This window comes from Myxocyprinus asiaticus, chromosome 2 (assembly GCF_019703515.2).
Source record: "Myxocyprinus asiaticus isolate MX2 ecotype Aquarium Trade chromosome 2, UBuf_Myxa_2, whole genome shotgun sequence".
Classification (NCBI taxonomy): domain Eukaryota; kingdom Metazoa; phylum Chordata; class Actinopteri; order Cypriniformes; family Catostomidae; genus Myxocyprinus; species Myxocyprinus asiaticus.
The window spans coordinates 26,608,692-26,625,328 of record NC_059345.1 but is presented as its reverse complement, the minus strand read 5'-3'; the positions used below and the strand labels follow the sequence as shown (position 1 = coordinate 26,625,328).

The window sequence follows — 16,637 nt, the reverse complement described above, 5'->3', positions numbered from 1 at the left end:
TCAACATGCTCAATCGGCCCGAAAAGCTGCCGACGGGGGTCCAACTAGTGCCAATGGTGAGGAACACACCGCAAAACCTAGGCCAACAGACACTCAACGACGGCCTGACATTGTGTCACGGCCTTAACTTTTTGAACCAGACGCTGGTGACGTGAGTCGACCCCACAGTCTGCTTTAGTCGCCACTTGTTCTTTGACGTCGCTTTGGTGTGTCACTGCCTTAACTGAACGTCTGACCGAACGTCTTGTGCTTTGATCGTCTTGCACAGCGGATGTTTTTTACCATTATATAGTACTGTTAGCATTGGAGTTGCCATGGCAAACGGACCAAACCCAAACTGGAGAAGACAGCAGCTGCACCTCCGTCTCAGGTCAGTTATGCCACAAAAGTTCAACAACCACATCAGATTGGTTAAGTAACATCATTACCTTCTGGTTAAATTTCTGTTAATATTTTTGCAGATAGGGTCAAGGGCCCACTGGTGACATCTTGGCAGTGCTGGGGCTTGAACCCCCAACCTTCTGATCAGTAACCCAGAGCCTTAACCGCTGAGCCACCACTGCCCAAATAAAATAAAATTATAAATAAAATAAAAAATTATAAAAGATGTTTATAATAGAAGTCACAGTATATTATCCATGATAACCCAGGTAACCAGCGCAATCGGGCCATTTGCGGCTGATTGTTGGCTCACTCGGCTGTGTTCTGGCAGTGGCTCACCGAAAGTGAGCCAGCTCTGGCCCAGTAATGGTTGCCAGATTTGGCTAGGCTTTGGATGTGTGGATTTGGCCCAATTTGGGCTGAGACATGGCATATTTAGCCACATTATATATACTTTGGAAGATCAGTTGTAAAACCCTTTCCTTGTCAACTATATGTTATTTATTGTATTTCATTATTTTAAATCCAATTATTCTTTTATTTTTTAGCTTTTTTCCACATTCTCTTTTTTTCTTCTTAACTTTGGTGATTTCATCATGTAGGTTGTTTGTTTCTTTAATTAATCCATTAAATTTAACTAAATTTGGTAATTAATGATTTAATTCATATAATCACACAAGCTTAAAGAGCACCTATTATGGTTTTTCCAATATTACCTTTCATGTAGATTGTTATATAGCTGTTTGTGAATGTAAAAAAGTCTGCAAAGTTTCAAAAATCAAAGTGCATGAAATATGGAGTTATTGACACCCAAAAGAAAGAACCTATTATTTACACCTGAAACGAGTCGTTAGTAATTTCAGACTTACTCCCTGTTCTAACCTATGTAATTTGGTAACAAAAAACCCACCTCTGATCTGTTTACACCTACAGCCAGTGCAGGCTGTTAGCCTCTGCTAACCAGCTAACTCACGTTTTTGTCAAACTACATATACACTTACCACAGAGAAACGTCCTGTTCTCGTTGTGTTTGCGATGGTGGTTCGGGTTGATCTTCCAATGTATCACTATCGGACTCGGGCTCAAATTGGTAAGGTAAAACAGACATTTTTTCAGACGGAGCTGAAACTCGGATATGGTAGTGGCCGTTTCCTTTCCGACACGCACTGTAAGCGGTAGACCAATCACAACAGACTGGGACATCTGACCAATCAGAGCAGAGTAGGCTCTCTGAAAGGAGGAGTTTAGAATGAATCCTTTAGAACGGATCATTGAACGAGTCGTTTTTGACACTGGAAAAAAAAAAAAAGGTAAAGATGCAATTTAAATTATAAGCAAATTAAAGTGTTTTTTGACCTCGGATGCATGTAAATCTATTATATGAGAGCTTTAAAAACAAAACTAGGCACGTTTAAAAATCATAATAGGTTAAAAAAAAAAAAAAAAACACAATCTCTGCTCTGAGTTTCAAGACATGCGCACTAGCTGCGACATATAGTGACGACACTTGGCGGGTTTTTGGAGCTGCTAGATTAACCGCCAGAACAGCAGAAGCTTGCTACCGCGGTGAGTATATCTTTGATAATCTAACATATAATATAATTTTAATACCGTTCTACACATATAATATTGACGTAATGTTTATTTATAAGGAAGCTAAAATCGTGGGTGGCTGATATAGTGCTAGATATGCTCTTGAGAATTATGGTAGCCAATTTAAAAAGCTTATCACTTAATGAATCGACAGCCTGTCTGCTAATCTTTAACATTTTTTTACACTACACAGTATACTTTTGTAGTGAACTATGTAGAGTTTGCTTCGATAAAAATGCTGTTTAATAAGACAAGGTGGTGTAGAGAATGCTGCGACAGGACACATTTTTGAAATTACCACCAGCCTATATCAACAAATGCGTAGCATTACAATTTAAGAATACATTTTGTATATTGTGTAAAGAAAATGTAAAAATCTGTGTTTTTGATCAAATTAAAACTATGAAGGCCGTCCACTGACTTTGGTGCCATTATATGATTGGTTTACATGACACAGGTTACGCTTTCTCCAAAGGTAGAGCCGGTTGGTATTATCTCCAATCTAGATGTATCGGGGGAATTCGGCTATTAAAAACATTATAATTTAACTCTGCTCAAATGAACGAAATGATATATAATAATTTATAGGCACTGTACCATTTGTAACGGACAATATAGTCTTTCAGGTCACCTATATTGGACTGGCAGGGGGTCTGACTGTAAATGAAACTATCTGGAAAATAATGACAAAACTAACGATGAGCCAACTGACGAAGCAAATTAACTGGCGCGGAGTGAATGGGAAGTATGGCTTTGAACCACTTGCCATTAAAGATGTTGTCCTCAGTAAGTTTTATTTGTGTATCATAGAGTTAATTCATTTTCATCATTATAGGAAACACATTTACACTTTCTTGATGAGAGTTAGATGAGAAGATTGATAACACTGTCATGTCTATATGCTAGATTTGAACCTGGAACCAGGAGATGGTTAACTTAGTGCAGCATAAAATAATAATACAGTTTTAAATAATAATAATAAAAACAATTTAGTAATGAAAAATATCCAATAAGAGTATCAATAAAGAACCGCATAAGGCATATCAATAAAATAAAGATAAAATTCTAACAATATACACAGCTCTTTAATAAAGTAAAAGTATTTCTTATAAGATTACTCGGTTAATCAATATAATAATCGTTAGAATACTTGATTACTAAAATAGCTGTAAGCTGTACCCATTTACAGGCTGTGATATTTGCCAAAGTACTGACCATGCAGGGTGCCCAAACTTTTTGTATGGGCCTTTTTCTTTTTTGTCATTTTGAAACTATAAAATATGTCAATTGTATTCATTTAAAATGAAATCTACAACACAGTAATGTCTGCAAAAAGTGAAGGGGTCTGAATACTTTATTAAACGACTATATAACCCCGTAAAGTGCTAGTTTTTTCCTATCTTTTCCAGTCTTTATGCTAAGTTAGGATAACCAGCTTCATGTTTGAACAGGCAAACATGTGCCATATTCGCCTGATTGATAAATTATTATTTTTTTTTTGTTCTTTTTTTTTTTTTTTTTTTTAAGAATCTGTGCGAAGAAATGCCAGTACTGCCAGTGCATCGGATGGAGACATTGAAAAATGTATAGAAAGATGGCTGCAGCTTTCATCTGACAGAGATGGGGGAAGAAGAGAGCAGGCCCTAAAGAAAGCAAATTCTTTCTAAGGTATGTTCCAAATGTTGTTCATTCACCAGAGTTACCATTCATATCTTCAGTCTGAGATTTCTGAGATCTATCTGATTAACTAACCATATGTGTCATTGTCTGTGTCCCCTCTTATCTGTCTCTTTCTGTCAATCTTTTAGGGTACACTCACTTGAGGAGGGTCCTGATTTTTCCTTTTTTTTTTTTTTTTTTTTTTTTGCATTTGTTCATGCCAATTTTTGCTTGTTCATATAAAGCTGTATGTTAATGTTAGGGTTCAAATAAATTCTCATATTTCTCATATTTTCATGGTGTCATTTTTCCTTGGGGAAAAGGAGCACAAATGGATGTTATGGGGTAGGCTTGGGGCAATACATGGGTTAGTAGGTGGGGATGCCATGAAAAAGTGGGTGAAAGGGCCAAACCCTCAATCCTTGTAAACTTGACATATTTTCAAAATTCTTAAGACCAATATTAACAAATTTGTTTAAGCTTGTAGTCCCCCTCCACTCCAGTTTGTTTTGCTTATTGTTTCCTCATATAGATGTTTAAGCTGATGTAATGACGTATGTTCAGTGTTGCCAGAAGGCTCTGAGCTCACCTAAAATCTGAGTTTAAGGCATGTATCTGCGAGGAGAATTTGACCGTCACAAATAGTTTAGAGCCAATCACGGTAAAGCATAACACCTACAGTATACAAGCGTGAAACTTAAAGCCTCCAAAGCCTCACAAACACTGAGAATGGATTTTACATTGAAAAAAGCTTCCATTCTGCAGTTCAACTTTTGAAATGAAAAATATTTGCATATTAAGTTTGGTCACACTTTATTTTAAGGTGTCATTGTTACAGTGTAATTATACATTTAAGTACTGAGTAATATTAATTAACAACATGTACTTACTATAATGTTAGGGTTAGGAATACGGTTTGGTTTAGGGTTAGTTGCATGTAATTATACATAATTTACTGTTATTACTAAAGTACATGTAATGTAACAAAGACACTGTAAAATAAAGTGTTATTTTTTTCTACGTTTTAAAACAAAAGGTGGAAGTAGATTCCATCTTAAGGATTTTAACAAGGTAATAGAATGTCGTTTTGTGGAAAAACAGAAAAATTATTCAAAGCTCTATTTTTATATAAAAACTGGAAGGAGTCTTTATTAAACAACATACATTTTAGTAGTATTTGGTAACCAATTCATTACAAGAAGAGTTATACTGAATATACTGAACACAAAATGTTTTCAATTCTATTTTAGATTAAGTGCAACTATATACTTAATTTAGCAAACAAGCTAATATTGCTTTGGCAAAATGTCTTTTGTTGTTCTTATTAAATAGATGTAGTTTTGTATTTTATATACATTTCCCTTTGGTACCCAGACTCAGGCCAGTACCGGCTAAGTGTACAATTTTTGTTGCCATGATTGTGGCCCTATGCCAGCACCGTCGGCTCAGTTTTAGCACCCGGACTTGGGCCAGTGTACTTCTGGCCGATTCTGGCGCATCATTCATTGCCGTGTTTCATAAGAGTCCGGCAACCGCAAGTGGGCCGAGTTATTTCTTCTAGCCTGCCGGATCTGGGCCATTATTGGGCCAAACCTTTTTGGCTAACTGGGAAGCTTTTACGTATGTAAATATGTTTGATGCTCTTTGTTAAAATAAATGTATACATAATATAATATAAATTAATATTATATTCATTTTTTATAAATGTATAAATATATATATATATATATATTCATTTATTTTTATTTTTTGCTAACTGATTAATTTTACGTTTTTTGCTATTATAATTTAATATATTTATTTAAAAAATATGTAGATCGTCTGAAGATTATATTGTAATGAATTTATTAACCATTTTTATATATCCTTAAAATTACTTTAAATTGAGTTAACAAATTTATTTTTAAGGCATTATGTGTTAAGCTTGTGTAAGTAGCCTACTATTTAATATGAGCACAAAAGTCATTTAGGCTTGCAATTTCATTGAAATTCTGTGGCTTCATTTCTTTTATTGTTGCATTTGTTCTCTGTTCTCTGTCAAAATAAATGAAGTACATTTATTTTGAGTTTGCATTCGTTATTCACACACACGACTGTTTATTGCCTTTAAATTAATGTTGGGCAAATGAGGACATAAATTAGGTTAGACTACTGTAGGGAGACCCTGGACTTTTCCCGATGGGCCGCTGTGTTATGCCGAATGGGCCGCGACAGGCTGAAGAGGGCCATGCCTCGATATGCCGAAAGGGGCCGCGATATACACTTTTGGGCCAGTTTCTATGTAAAATCCAGGGTCGATTTGTCTTCCCAGTCTGCCCCTGGCCCATAGAATAATCATTAAAAGCAAAAATTACCAACTGGTTACCAACAAACAACTATTGATCCTCGACGTTGCCACAACGTCATCGTGACGGACTGGCACCGTTCCAAAGTTACGTTGTGGCTACGAATCCAGGAATTTCACTTTTCTGGTTGTCACAACATAATCAGTTAAGTTGCCACAACAAAAGATTACGTTGCAGTTACATAATGGCCACGTAATTTGGCTAGCTTTACACATTTACACGTGTGTGTGTGTGTGTGTATATGTGAGAGAGAGAGAGAGATAGAGAGAGAGAGAATAAAGCACTTGCTTCATTCCTGAGGATAGCTCGTATCTGTTTGTGTATATATAATTTTATTTAATTTCTGTGCCATGCATTTCCTTATGTCCAGTTAAGGCTTGCCAGCTATGTTTCTGATTTCCATGGGACAGTCAGTATGTTTATAATTGTAACGTTGCTTGCAATGACAGGCAGACGAAAACGTGTGAGAACCCAAGTGCAGTTTATTTACAACATGAAATCCAAAAACTATAAATCAAAAGTAAAAAACAAAACAGACATAAACGACTTGACTTTGACATGAAAGAACTATCACATGACGTTACATCAACAATACTTGACCAAAGACAATGGCAAACATAACGGCTTAAATACATGGACATGGGCAAACACATGACAATGACAACCAATACCAAGACTAAACTAATAACAAGATAAAATGACTACTAAAACATGAACCAATGAAAAGACAAGACTAATAAACAAGATACTCAAACAATGAACCAAAGAAAACAAGACACATGAACAGGGGAAACACATGAAAAGATCACATGAGGGAACAGGAAATCACATGACACGAACACATGACTATAAACAGGAACTAAACTAAAAAATAAAAGACATGAACACAAAACATGAACAAAAACACATTTAAACATGACAATAATAATATAAATCAAATATATATCTGTGTGTTTTGTTTGTTTGATCTGTCATTTATTTGTTGTGGTACTGAAATACATGCTTTTGACTAAATTTGCTGTCTTTACATTGCTGGGATACGGCAATAAACCATAGAAGATTCACAAACTTTGTGTGTCAGGGCTGAGAAATATTTATTAAGTCAAGTCATTTTTATTTGTTTCAGTAGTTCACAGTTAATGTAATCCTGTATTAAGAATAGTGTAAACATGTGTGGCTTGCTGTCCGGGGCGAAGGTCTCAAGGCTTGACCCAAGCTTGAATACCCCCCGGACTGGATTAGTATTGATGGAATAGATAGGTGGTGGTGGGATGCCGGAAACTCTCAATGCTACGTAAAGGTAAGCAGCTGTTTATATACTCTTACTCTGGCTGTGTGATGTCATGGTAGATTTCTTCAAAACAGTAATCGAAGTGCAGTCGAGTCAAAGATTTTTGGAGATGCAAATTTCTGATTCCAAAAGTTTTTATTCGTACCACCCGACCGGGGAAGAAGCTCCTGTGGCTTCTGCCCTCCTTACTTTATGACAGGCTTATATAGGATGTACTTATGTATAGTTCCTTTGTTTGTTAATATGTTACATGTGATTTTCTCCTCAGCAGATTTCCATGTGATATCAGCAAAATATCTTTTAGGATGCATTTGTATACATTCTATGCTACTCCAAGTTTGTCATATGATCAGATAATAAGGAGACATTTGTCTTTGCTCAAAAACAGGATGTTCCATTTGAACTCGTGATCACATAATGCTTTTTCTAGCTGCAAAGAGCCTACCTATTATATTTTCTTTCACACTAGCAAAAGCATAACTATTTCAATTTATATGCATAAAACACATTATAATCACTTCATATAGTTACATACTAAATTATTAAATAAAAATATACCATATATTTCCCCCTTTGGGACTCTATAGAGTCCCACTAATTTAGCCTAATTCAAGAGTGCTTCTTCATAGTCCAGTCCTTTCACTTATCACTTTCTATTGACCAATTTTAGGTTTCTCTTACTAATGACCAGATCATGGAACAGCACTCCTGTGGAGCATCAGGACCAAACATCTCCTCCCACTCTTATCAAGGGAGGAGTAAAAGATCCTGTTTCTCTACACTCAAGAGATAGAATATTTTGTTTTAAGCATGAGCATGTAAATGGTTCAGCACTTGCCTGTGGTTTCACAGTTATGTAGAATATAACATAAAATATCATTCAAAATCATAACATTTTGATTATAGTAGCGTGAAAATCAAAAACCTAGTAAATATATAAAAAACATCAAAATAAAAAAATGTATTTCAAAGATTCCGTTTACAAAATATCTTCAACCCAGTTACTTTGCGTAAAGTAGAGGGTCACATCCGGGGGGCTAGCACTTTCATCCCGGGCATGGCTCATCATTCATCTCCTCATATTCATTCATTGGAGGAATCAATTTCCTCCCATTTTGGTCTTTCTGTCAATCCAGGAGAGTTATCATTGTATTGCAGTGGACCATTCACATTGACATCTGCTTCGTTGTTTCTCGGATCATGAATGATTTTATCAATGGTAACACACAACAGAATATTATTCCTCCCACAAGAATTGTTGTTCCAATCATTATGCCAATTTTAGCCAACGATGCACCCCATTTCTTAAACAATTCTATTTAAATTGTTATAAAGAAAGAAGACAAGCAATCTTAGTCTTTAGTTACCACCATGTTTTCATTTTTCCATTCTTCATTACTATTAAAATGTACACGAGTTCAATAAAAGCATAAGTAAAAGTAATGAATTATCTTTCAATCTAAATTATTCAACATACAAGCATTTCCAGGTTCGTTTAATACTTCTTTAATAAGTCAGGCACTCCTTTGTCTGTAACGGTTCTCAATAGCCCAAAACCTATCTATACATAATCTCCTGATGGTACAGTGACAGAATGCTTGGTATTTAACAATGTGATAAGCTGTTTTAGTAAATACGTTTTTTTTTTTTTAAAGCTATTTTAGTATTAAAGTGCAGTCGGGTTGAGTGGAACTCACAATTTTCGGGCAGGTTTCTTCTAGACCTCCCTTTTGATGCTTCCGACCTAAAAGCATCCATCCACTTCCTTACACCCATATCACACCTTGCTTCGGAGGCTATTTCCAGGGCGGTGATGCCCTGCCTTATGTTGCCCCCCCTTTTTGCCATTGGAGAGTCTTACCCGTCATTGGGTCATCACCTCTTGCCACTTGTCTAGATACCTCTCATTCCTATTAGCCAATCCTTAATAATTTGGTATCAGTAAACAGATATTTTCTCTAGTTTCAGGGAGTATCACCTGAGAACCGTCACAGCCAATGGAACCATCTACAACTGCTTAAATATGGAGACAGTTCAAAACATGGTTAAATTCACAAAGCATTATTCAAAATTCAACAATCTATTAAAATTGTCCAAATAAAAGTAAGAATGCTCAAATTGAACTCATTTAAAGATCATTCATTTCCATTCAAGTTGTATTTCTGCTAATTTAGCAAACTTCACAAAAACCATGTATCATGGTGGGGACTAACATCAGAACAAAACAAAATAAAGGGTAGCCTCTGTCAAACTTCTAGGAAGCTTAATTAGCATCACTTTAATTCAATAATAGTCTCTAGATTGTTTTGAACCTACATTAAGTGTGTCAGATCAACTTTCAACTGAATCTCTTATCTTTAGTATAAACATTTAACTGTAAATTTCCCTCTGAATATATAAAATCTTTAATCATGATGAGGAAAGCTGTCTGACCTCCTTTATATCACTGTATCCAACATTATTGTCAAGTCACATCAATTTCATATAAAATCAAATAAAATCAAAAGAAAATAAAACTATTTAGAGATGTGCCTTTAGCACACTTCAAAATCTGCTCTTGTGTTTCTGTTTCAAGCAGACACTTATCGAACTTAGACTGAGAGTGAGAGAGAGAGAGAGAGAGAGAGAGAGAGAGTAGGGCAGGGTAGGAATTCAGAGGGGGACATTCCACTCCCTCATGCTGTTTCTAATCTTGTTACAGTTGTTCCTTCTTTTTCATTTTAGAATCTCACAATAATACATTCAAGTTATTCTTCAGCAGTGAAAATATATAAAAAAGTAATAATTATAATAATTAATTATATTAACTGCTTTTCTCACAAAGCATCTCCAAAGGCTTTCTTTACATTCAATACAACTTACTGCAGCCTTCTGTTCGAGCAGAGCTTTAAATTTATAACACCTATCTTGTAGTCTTGTCATCTTATTATTAATATACTCCCCTCTTTTTTTTTGAAGTCAAATAACTCTATTATGATTACTTTCTCCCTTTCCTTACTCTTTCTCAGGAGAAGGAACTTCCATTATATATAATGAAACAACATAAATCACCTTTTTAAACTAACAGAAAAGTAAAGGTTTAAACAGAATAAAGTAGTAAAGAGGCACAATGGAAATTCAAAGAAATCTCTTTTCTTGTGTTTTGAAATAATTGATCAGTAAAATACACTACGTCCTTTTAATTTCTCATGTCTCTTATTTTTTATATCTTAGTGTTTCAGCATCGTTTAACAATAAGATTTTTCAGTTATTATTCTCTTATACTTACATTTACGCATTTGGCAGATGCAAAATACAAGCGACTTACAGTGCGCTTATTACAGGGACAATACCCCTGGAGCAACCTGGAGTTAAGTCCTTGCTCAAGGACACAATGGTGATGGCTGTGGGGATTTAACCAGCAACCTTCTGATGACAAGTTATGTGCTTTATCCCACTACGCCACCACTACTCCATATACTTATCACCATTTTCTGACAAATTATTCAGTTAAATAGCAGAGCCAAAAGTCACAATGCAGAAACTGTATGCCTGTAAAGTGAGACTTTTATGGATTAATCTCAAAATGGAAATAGTAGTAATAGAAAAAGACACTCAATCAGCTCTTTGTAGCACACACTAACCTTTATTAAAAAAAAAAATTGGGGGGAGAAACCAATCCAATAAGTAACTCTAATTTTGCCATCAAGTTTGTAATATTTTCTCTTCAAATCAATAAATCAGCGGTTAGATGCTGGATTTAAATTTAGACCCTCAGAACAATTTAGACATGGGTATTGAACCCATGGATTGCAGTCTGGAAAATCATAAATCCAATTGGTAGTATAAGACTGAAATCAACATATCCAGAGAAATCTGAATCCACATTTGAAATGTCAAATCAGTAATGTTTACCAGCAGTCATAAGAGTGGGTGGACAAATCGGATAAAAGCCCACCTCATTTTCAGTCTTCTTTTTCTCTGGACTTCCTCCTGCAGTATTAGCAGCTTCAATAAATCATCTGGCCCAGCCATCTGAAATGGTGAGAGACTGGTTCCAGAATGAATTTGTGAAACAACATACACATAATGATGACAAAAAAAAGTGTAAAACATAGTTAGTATCAAAGACACACACAGAATAGAAGCATGAATATGAAGTTATTAACATTCATAGTTGAAGAAGTTACAATGTTCAATTTAATCTTAATGTTTCTCCATGGGTTTCACTTACTACCAATGACCAATTTTTCCTTAGCATTATCACTTTTTTATTTTTTACAATCAAATACGTCAAAGATATTTCTTAAATCTTCAAATCAGAACTTCTAGCACGAATAACATTTTCTGTTTTATGCACTAAAACAGAAAACATCTATTTTATTAGATATCAGAGCATCTGAATAAAACTGTTCACAACGTTTGCTTAGTTCTGCCTCCTTAATGGAGGTTGGGACTTTCATTTCCATTATATCTGGCATGATTGGTCACAGATCAAACCCAAAGAAAAAGCATCATAATACTGGCAAGGCTGCCACACATAAAGATCAGGAGAACAGATATTAGGAGCACGACTTCAATGAATTGAAAAAGCAGAGTATGTTAAATGATCCAAATCATTCTTAAATTTCTTTTTTCCTTTAATTTTAGTCTCAAAGCAGATCTCAGTGTACCCATGATCAACCAATGCCTACACTGTGTATATAAAATAAGAAAATAAAATAAAAATAAATATCTAATCTAAACTAAAAGATTCTGCTATCTATCTTTTCCTAAATTTGGGACGCCCCTGTCTGAGTGGAGACACCAAGAAAAACTTTCCCATTCAAAGTTTGCAGACTATCATTTGCACGCCATCCTTACAGAGTACGGGTTGTAACCCCTCCTGCTCACTCTCCTTACAGAGCACGAGGTCTTAGGTTGCTTTTTATTCAGGGCACTAACAGCATCTCACTCAATCTCTCCTTCATACAGTCTCTAACAAAGTAATAAACTCTACCTATCTTATTCTTGTTGGCCGATCAAGTCCACACGGATAAAGTTGCAACTCACATGTAAACTTGTTCTCCAGACATACTTAAACACATAGGAAATCAAAAACAAAACAAATAACCATGGGCTCTTTCATTTAGATATCAAGACTCCACAGCGTTTAATTTAATATTGTTAAAAATTTTATTCTCTCATAAACTGGACCAGACAGAACGTAAAACAGACACATGAATATGAAGTTTTCACATTTAAGGTTTGCTTTTCATACTTAAGTTACAAAATAGAATTTGGTTTTGGAAACATTTTTCTTATTAGTCAGTTTCACCCTTTTCTTTTTAATTTCTCTTTCCCATTTCTTTGAGATTTTATCAATCAATTCTTTACACAGTGGATTTCTAGATATTAGTATTTCCACTGGAGTGTTTGCCATAATTATACCATGTTGTAATATAACAACAATTATCTTCAATGCAACCTTTGTTTAAAATCCAATTATTTAGCTGACTTTAGTTTAAAGTAATACACTGGCTCAAAGCTTTATTGTTTGTCCAGATAATGTGATTTCCCAAATGGAATTCAATCACTTTAAAGTTTTTATAATTTCAATATTCGTACTTCTCACTGTGATTTGAACTTTAACTCTAAGCACAGTTATACAACTTGAATGTATAAATCTCTGTATAAAGTCAAATAAGCTTCTATGCTACAGTCTAGTTTCAGAAGTTATGATCTGGCACATGTCCAACAATCACAGCAGCTGCTCTTTCTCAGTTTAGTTAATCTTATTTCATGCTTCATTCACGGCATGAAAAGAACAGCCCAAGGCTAAATTTTGTCCAGCCAGCTAAGAGTTAACTTTTTGCTTTCATGCACATTTACTTTTACAGCTGTGTTGTCTCACCGTTTTTATTCTTTTTCCTATTGTCAATTTATAATGTATTACATTTACCCTTCCATATATATATTTTTTTATTATTGGTACTAACTCCACTATCATACAACCAGAATGCCTCTAATGGTCTACCTCATATATTGATGGAAGGTTGAGAATAGGCCCAAATAGATTTTCTTTTCTGTAAATTACATATGTACTTCTCATTAGTTACGCAGCAAAGGTTGAGTATCTCTATCTGGATCACAAATTCTACAATTTGAAGAATGACCAAACAAACTTCAAAGCCAATATCTCGGAATGTTTTTAGTTTTCTCTGTGTTAACAAAGAAAATTCCTTCCCAAATTTTCACAAGAGACAGGCTTTCATTTCCAACATTCATTCAACATATAAAAGACAAACCTTCTTTATTAGACAACATTCACTCTATTCAGTGTCCATTTATGATTTATGGCTCATGAAACAGTCACTCTTTTGTTCTTTATTTTTAAAGATTCATTTCATTCACACTTTGTCCTTTGAATAAGGCTCACACACTCATTTTTTTATCCCTTTATTTTTTAGGGCTCATATTTGTACTTAGTCATACACTTCCATACACAATCGCACTTCAGTCACACTTTACACACTTTCAGACACAGACACAAACACTCTCACAAACACAGAAACTTTCACACTTTTTACAAACGCAAGGCCTTCATAAACACAGAGCTCTCAAATACAATAAACTTCTAAAACACAACTATTCTATCACCTCACTTAGATGACATAATAAGCAACCCTTCTCGCTGATTCACTTCCTTGACACAACGAAAAGCAGTATTAGTAGGAATTTTGCATTATGCCCTAACATGGGCGGCACCCCCATGAAAAGGCAGGGAGCCCTGAACAGATGCATGAATCCTGACTGCCCAGGCCAACCTTAAGTCTCCCTCCTGGCTTGGTTTGACGGATGGGCTCGTGCAGCGAGCGGTGCGAGCCCCGTGGGAGACTCGGAGGCCGCTTGAGCAAGCAAGCCCAACCAGCGTTCGAACGGGAAGGGCGCTCACAGCATTTGATGGGGGAGTCAACCCAGCTACGAACGGGCGAGTCCACAATACAAATAAATATGAGTAGCTCACGCTGCATTCGGGTGGGAGATCCCGCTGCTGATCGAATGGGAGAGCCCTAAAACAGATTGTGTTGGAGGGGTCTGCAACGCCCCATCACGGGGGTCACCCCCGTGAAAGGGCAGGATCGGCCTGAGTGGAGGCGTGAATCCTATCCACTCGAAACTGACCTGGCTCCCCCCTTCAGACACAATGGAGGGGCCCTCACAGCATTCTGACAGGTGAGTCCTCCTTGCACTTGTAATGGGGAGCCCACGATACAAACAAACGTGAGTTAGCTTGCACGCTTTTGAATGGGAGGACTTCCTGCTGTGATTCGAATGGTAGGGCCATTGAGCGTAGTGGTGGGCCCGTCCAGCATTTTGATATGGGGGCCCCTAGACTGGCTGTAGAGACCCCCGCGGCATCCAAATGGTGGGGCCAGCCTGGTTGACAGGGATAAGCAAGCGTCCCTCCCACGGCCCTGGTCGTGAATGTCTCGCGATTAGCTGATGAGGGCTTGTTATGCATTTCTGATATGGAGATGGTTAGTACGGATGTAGTTCAGAATGGTAGGGTATATTCTTGGGTCGAATTTAGTTGTGGTAGTGAGTACTGAACAGCGAAAGAAGCCGAAGAAGGTGAGAATGAACATTGTGTCTATTGTTTTTGTGATGTTTGGGGAAGTATTTAAGCATCTGATTAGCAGGTCAATGGTGAGGGGGAGCCTGTTGCCGGTTCTGGTGGGTTGGAATTTGTGGATACCTTTATGGAGAAGTGAGATCTGGGGATGGTTTATTGTGTAGGAGTTTTGGCCAAAAATTAATTTGTAGAAGAAATGGATGCTGCAGAAGCTCACATCTGGCCAGTAAAATGAACAAAAGAGACTTGTCCAGATAGCACATGACTTTAAAACTTAATGCTTCTGAAGACCCCCCTATCAACCCCCCCCCCCCCCACTCAGTTACCATGGAAATCCAAATTCCATTCCTTCAACCTCCAACCCTTCGGTTAGCCATCACATAATTGGCCATTTGCTATAGGACTACTGTTTTCATGATCGCCAGAGAAACCTATTGTTGGAAACCTTGTGTTCTTCAATATAAACCAATTTTCTACATTTAAACTAAACTAATCATGAGATCCAGAGACATTGTGATTGTTCCCTGCAAACAACATTTGAATCTATAACTTCTGACACAATCGCAAAACTTACTTTACTATAATCTTATCCTGTACATAATCTGCTAAAGTGCCTAGAACTCTCATTCATGGCTTAACCTGGTAATATACTCTGACAATCATGTTTCTCATAGCGTGTAATTTATTATACATGTTAAAACAAGTCTTATCATGCATTATAACTGAATTGTAACTGTAAATAAGAATGTACAAGTGTTAATTCCAGAATGATGGTAAGTATTTTCGGGTTCCCTATCTGTCACTCACTCGACGTTGTGTCGATGTAGTGACAATAGGGGTCACTCTTGGGAGCCCAAGACACCTCTGGTCTTTGATAAAAGGCCAATGAAAATTGGCGAGTGGTATTTGCATGCCACTCCCCTGAACATACGGGTATAAATGGAGCTGGTATGCAACCACTCATTCAGGATTTTCTCTTTGGAGCCGAATGGTCATGTTCATTGAGCTGAATTCCCACGACTGTTCATTCACCTCTGCTGGATCTGACGATGCATTTCATCGGCTTCTCCCTCCTCTACACTGGTGCACTGCAGAGAATGCCCCTGGGCGCTTTGGCAGAAATAAGAGTATATTTCTCTAAAAGAGTATATTTCTCTAAAAGAGCGGCACACACGGAACGTATTTTTAAAGATGCGTCTTTTTAAGATGCCTTTCCTTTTTGTGTTATTCCTGGTTGTGCTCGTTATCTTTCACCTTCTGACGGTCACGATCACTGTCTTTTGTGTCTGGGCACTGCTCACGTGGAGACAGCATTCATGGATGGGTCATGTACTCATTGCGAGGACATGTCCATGGCAACGATGCGGTCACGGCTTGCCTTCATAAGAAAGCAAGCCACCCCAGAGGCTCCCCGCCTCGGTCCTTTTACCCACGGGTATGAGGCCAGTGCGGCTAGCACTGGGGGCGATTTGTGGACCCCAATGGGACTGCCTCTGCCGGGTATCCCCCCGCGGACCTCCCATTCCCCAACACGCTCATCTGCCCCAATTGGGCTTCCGGATGAGTCCGCCGGCTCGTCTCACGGCGAGTTCGACCTCTTATTAGGAGCCCGCGAAAGTGATGAACTCTCGAGCGCAGCATTGGAGAGCGGGCTCATCCACTCGGATGCGGAAGCCTCAGCTGGGCTTCTCCTTTCGGGGACGATTGCCCAGTCACAGGCTGACACGGAGATGATGACATGCTTTCCTGGGCAGCCGTGAGCGTCGGCTAGAGT

General features: G+C 37.2%; 1 long non-coding RNA gene across 1 annotated transcript; it reads left to right on the top strand.

The window, feature by feature from the left end:
- Nucleotides 1–1,973: 1,973 nt before the first annotated feature.
- LOC127411571 (uncharacterized) lies at nt 1,974–3,891 on the top strand. The gene is made up of 3 exons (XR_007892304.1): nt 1,974–2,760; nt 3,502–3,642; nt 3,783–3,891. It is a non-coding gene; the product is annotated as an uncharacterized LOC127411571 (long non-coding RNA).
- Nucleotides 3,892–16,637: the final 12,746 nt, after the last annotated feature.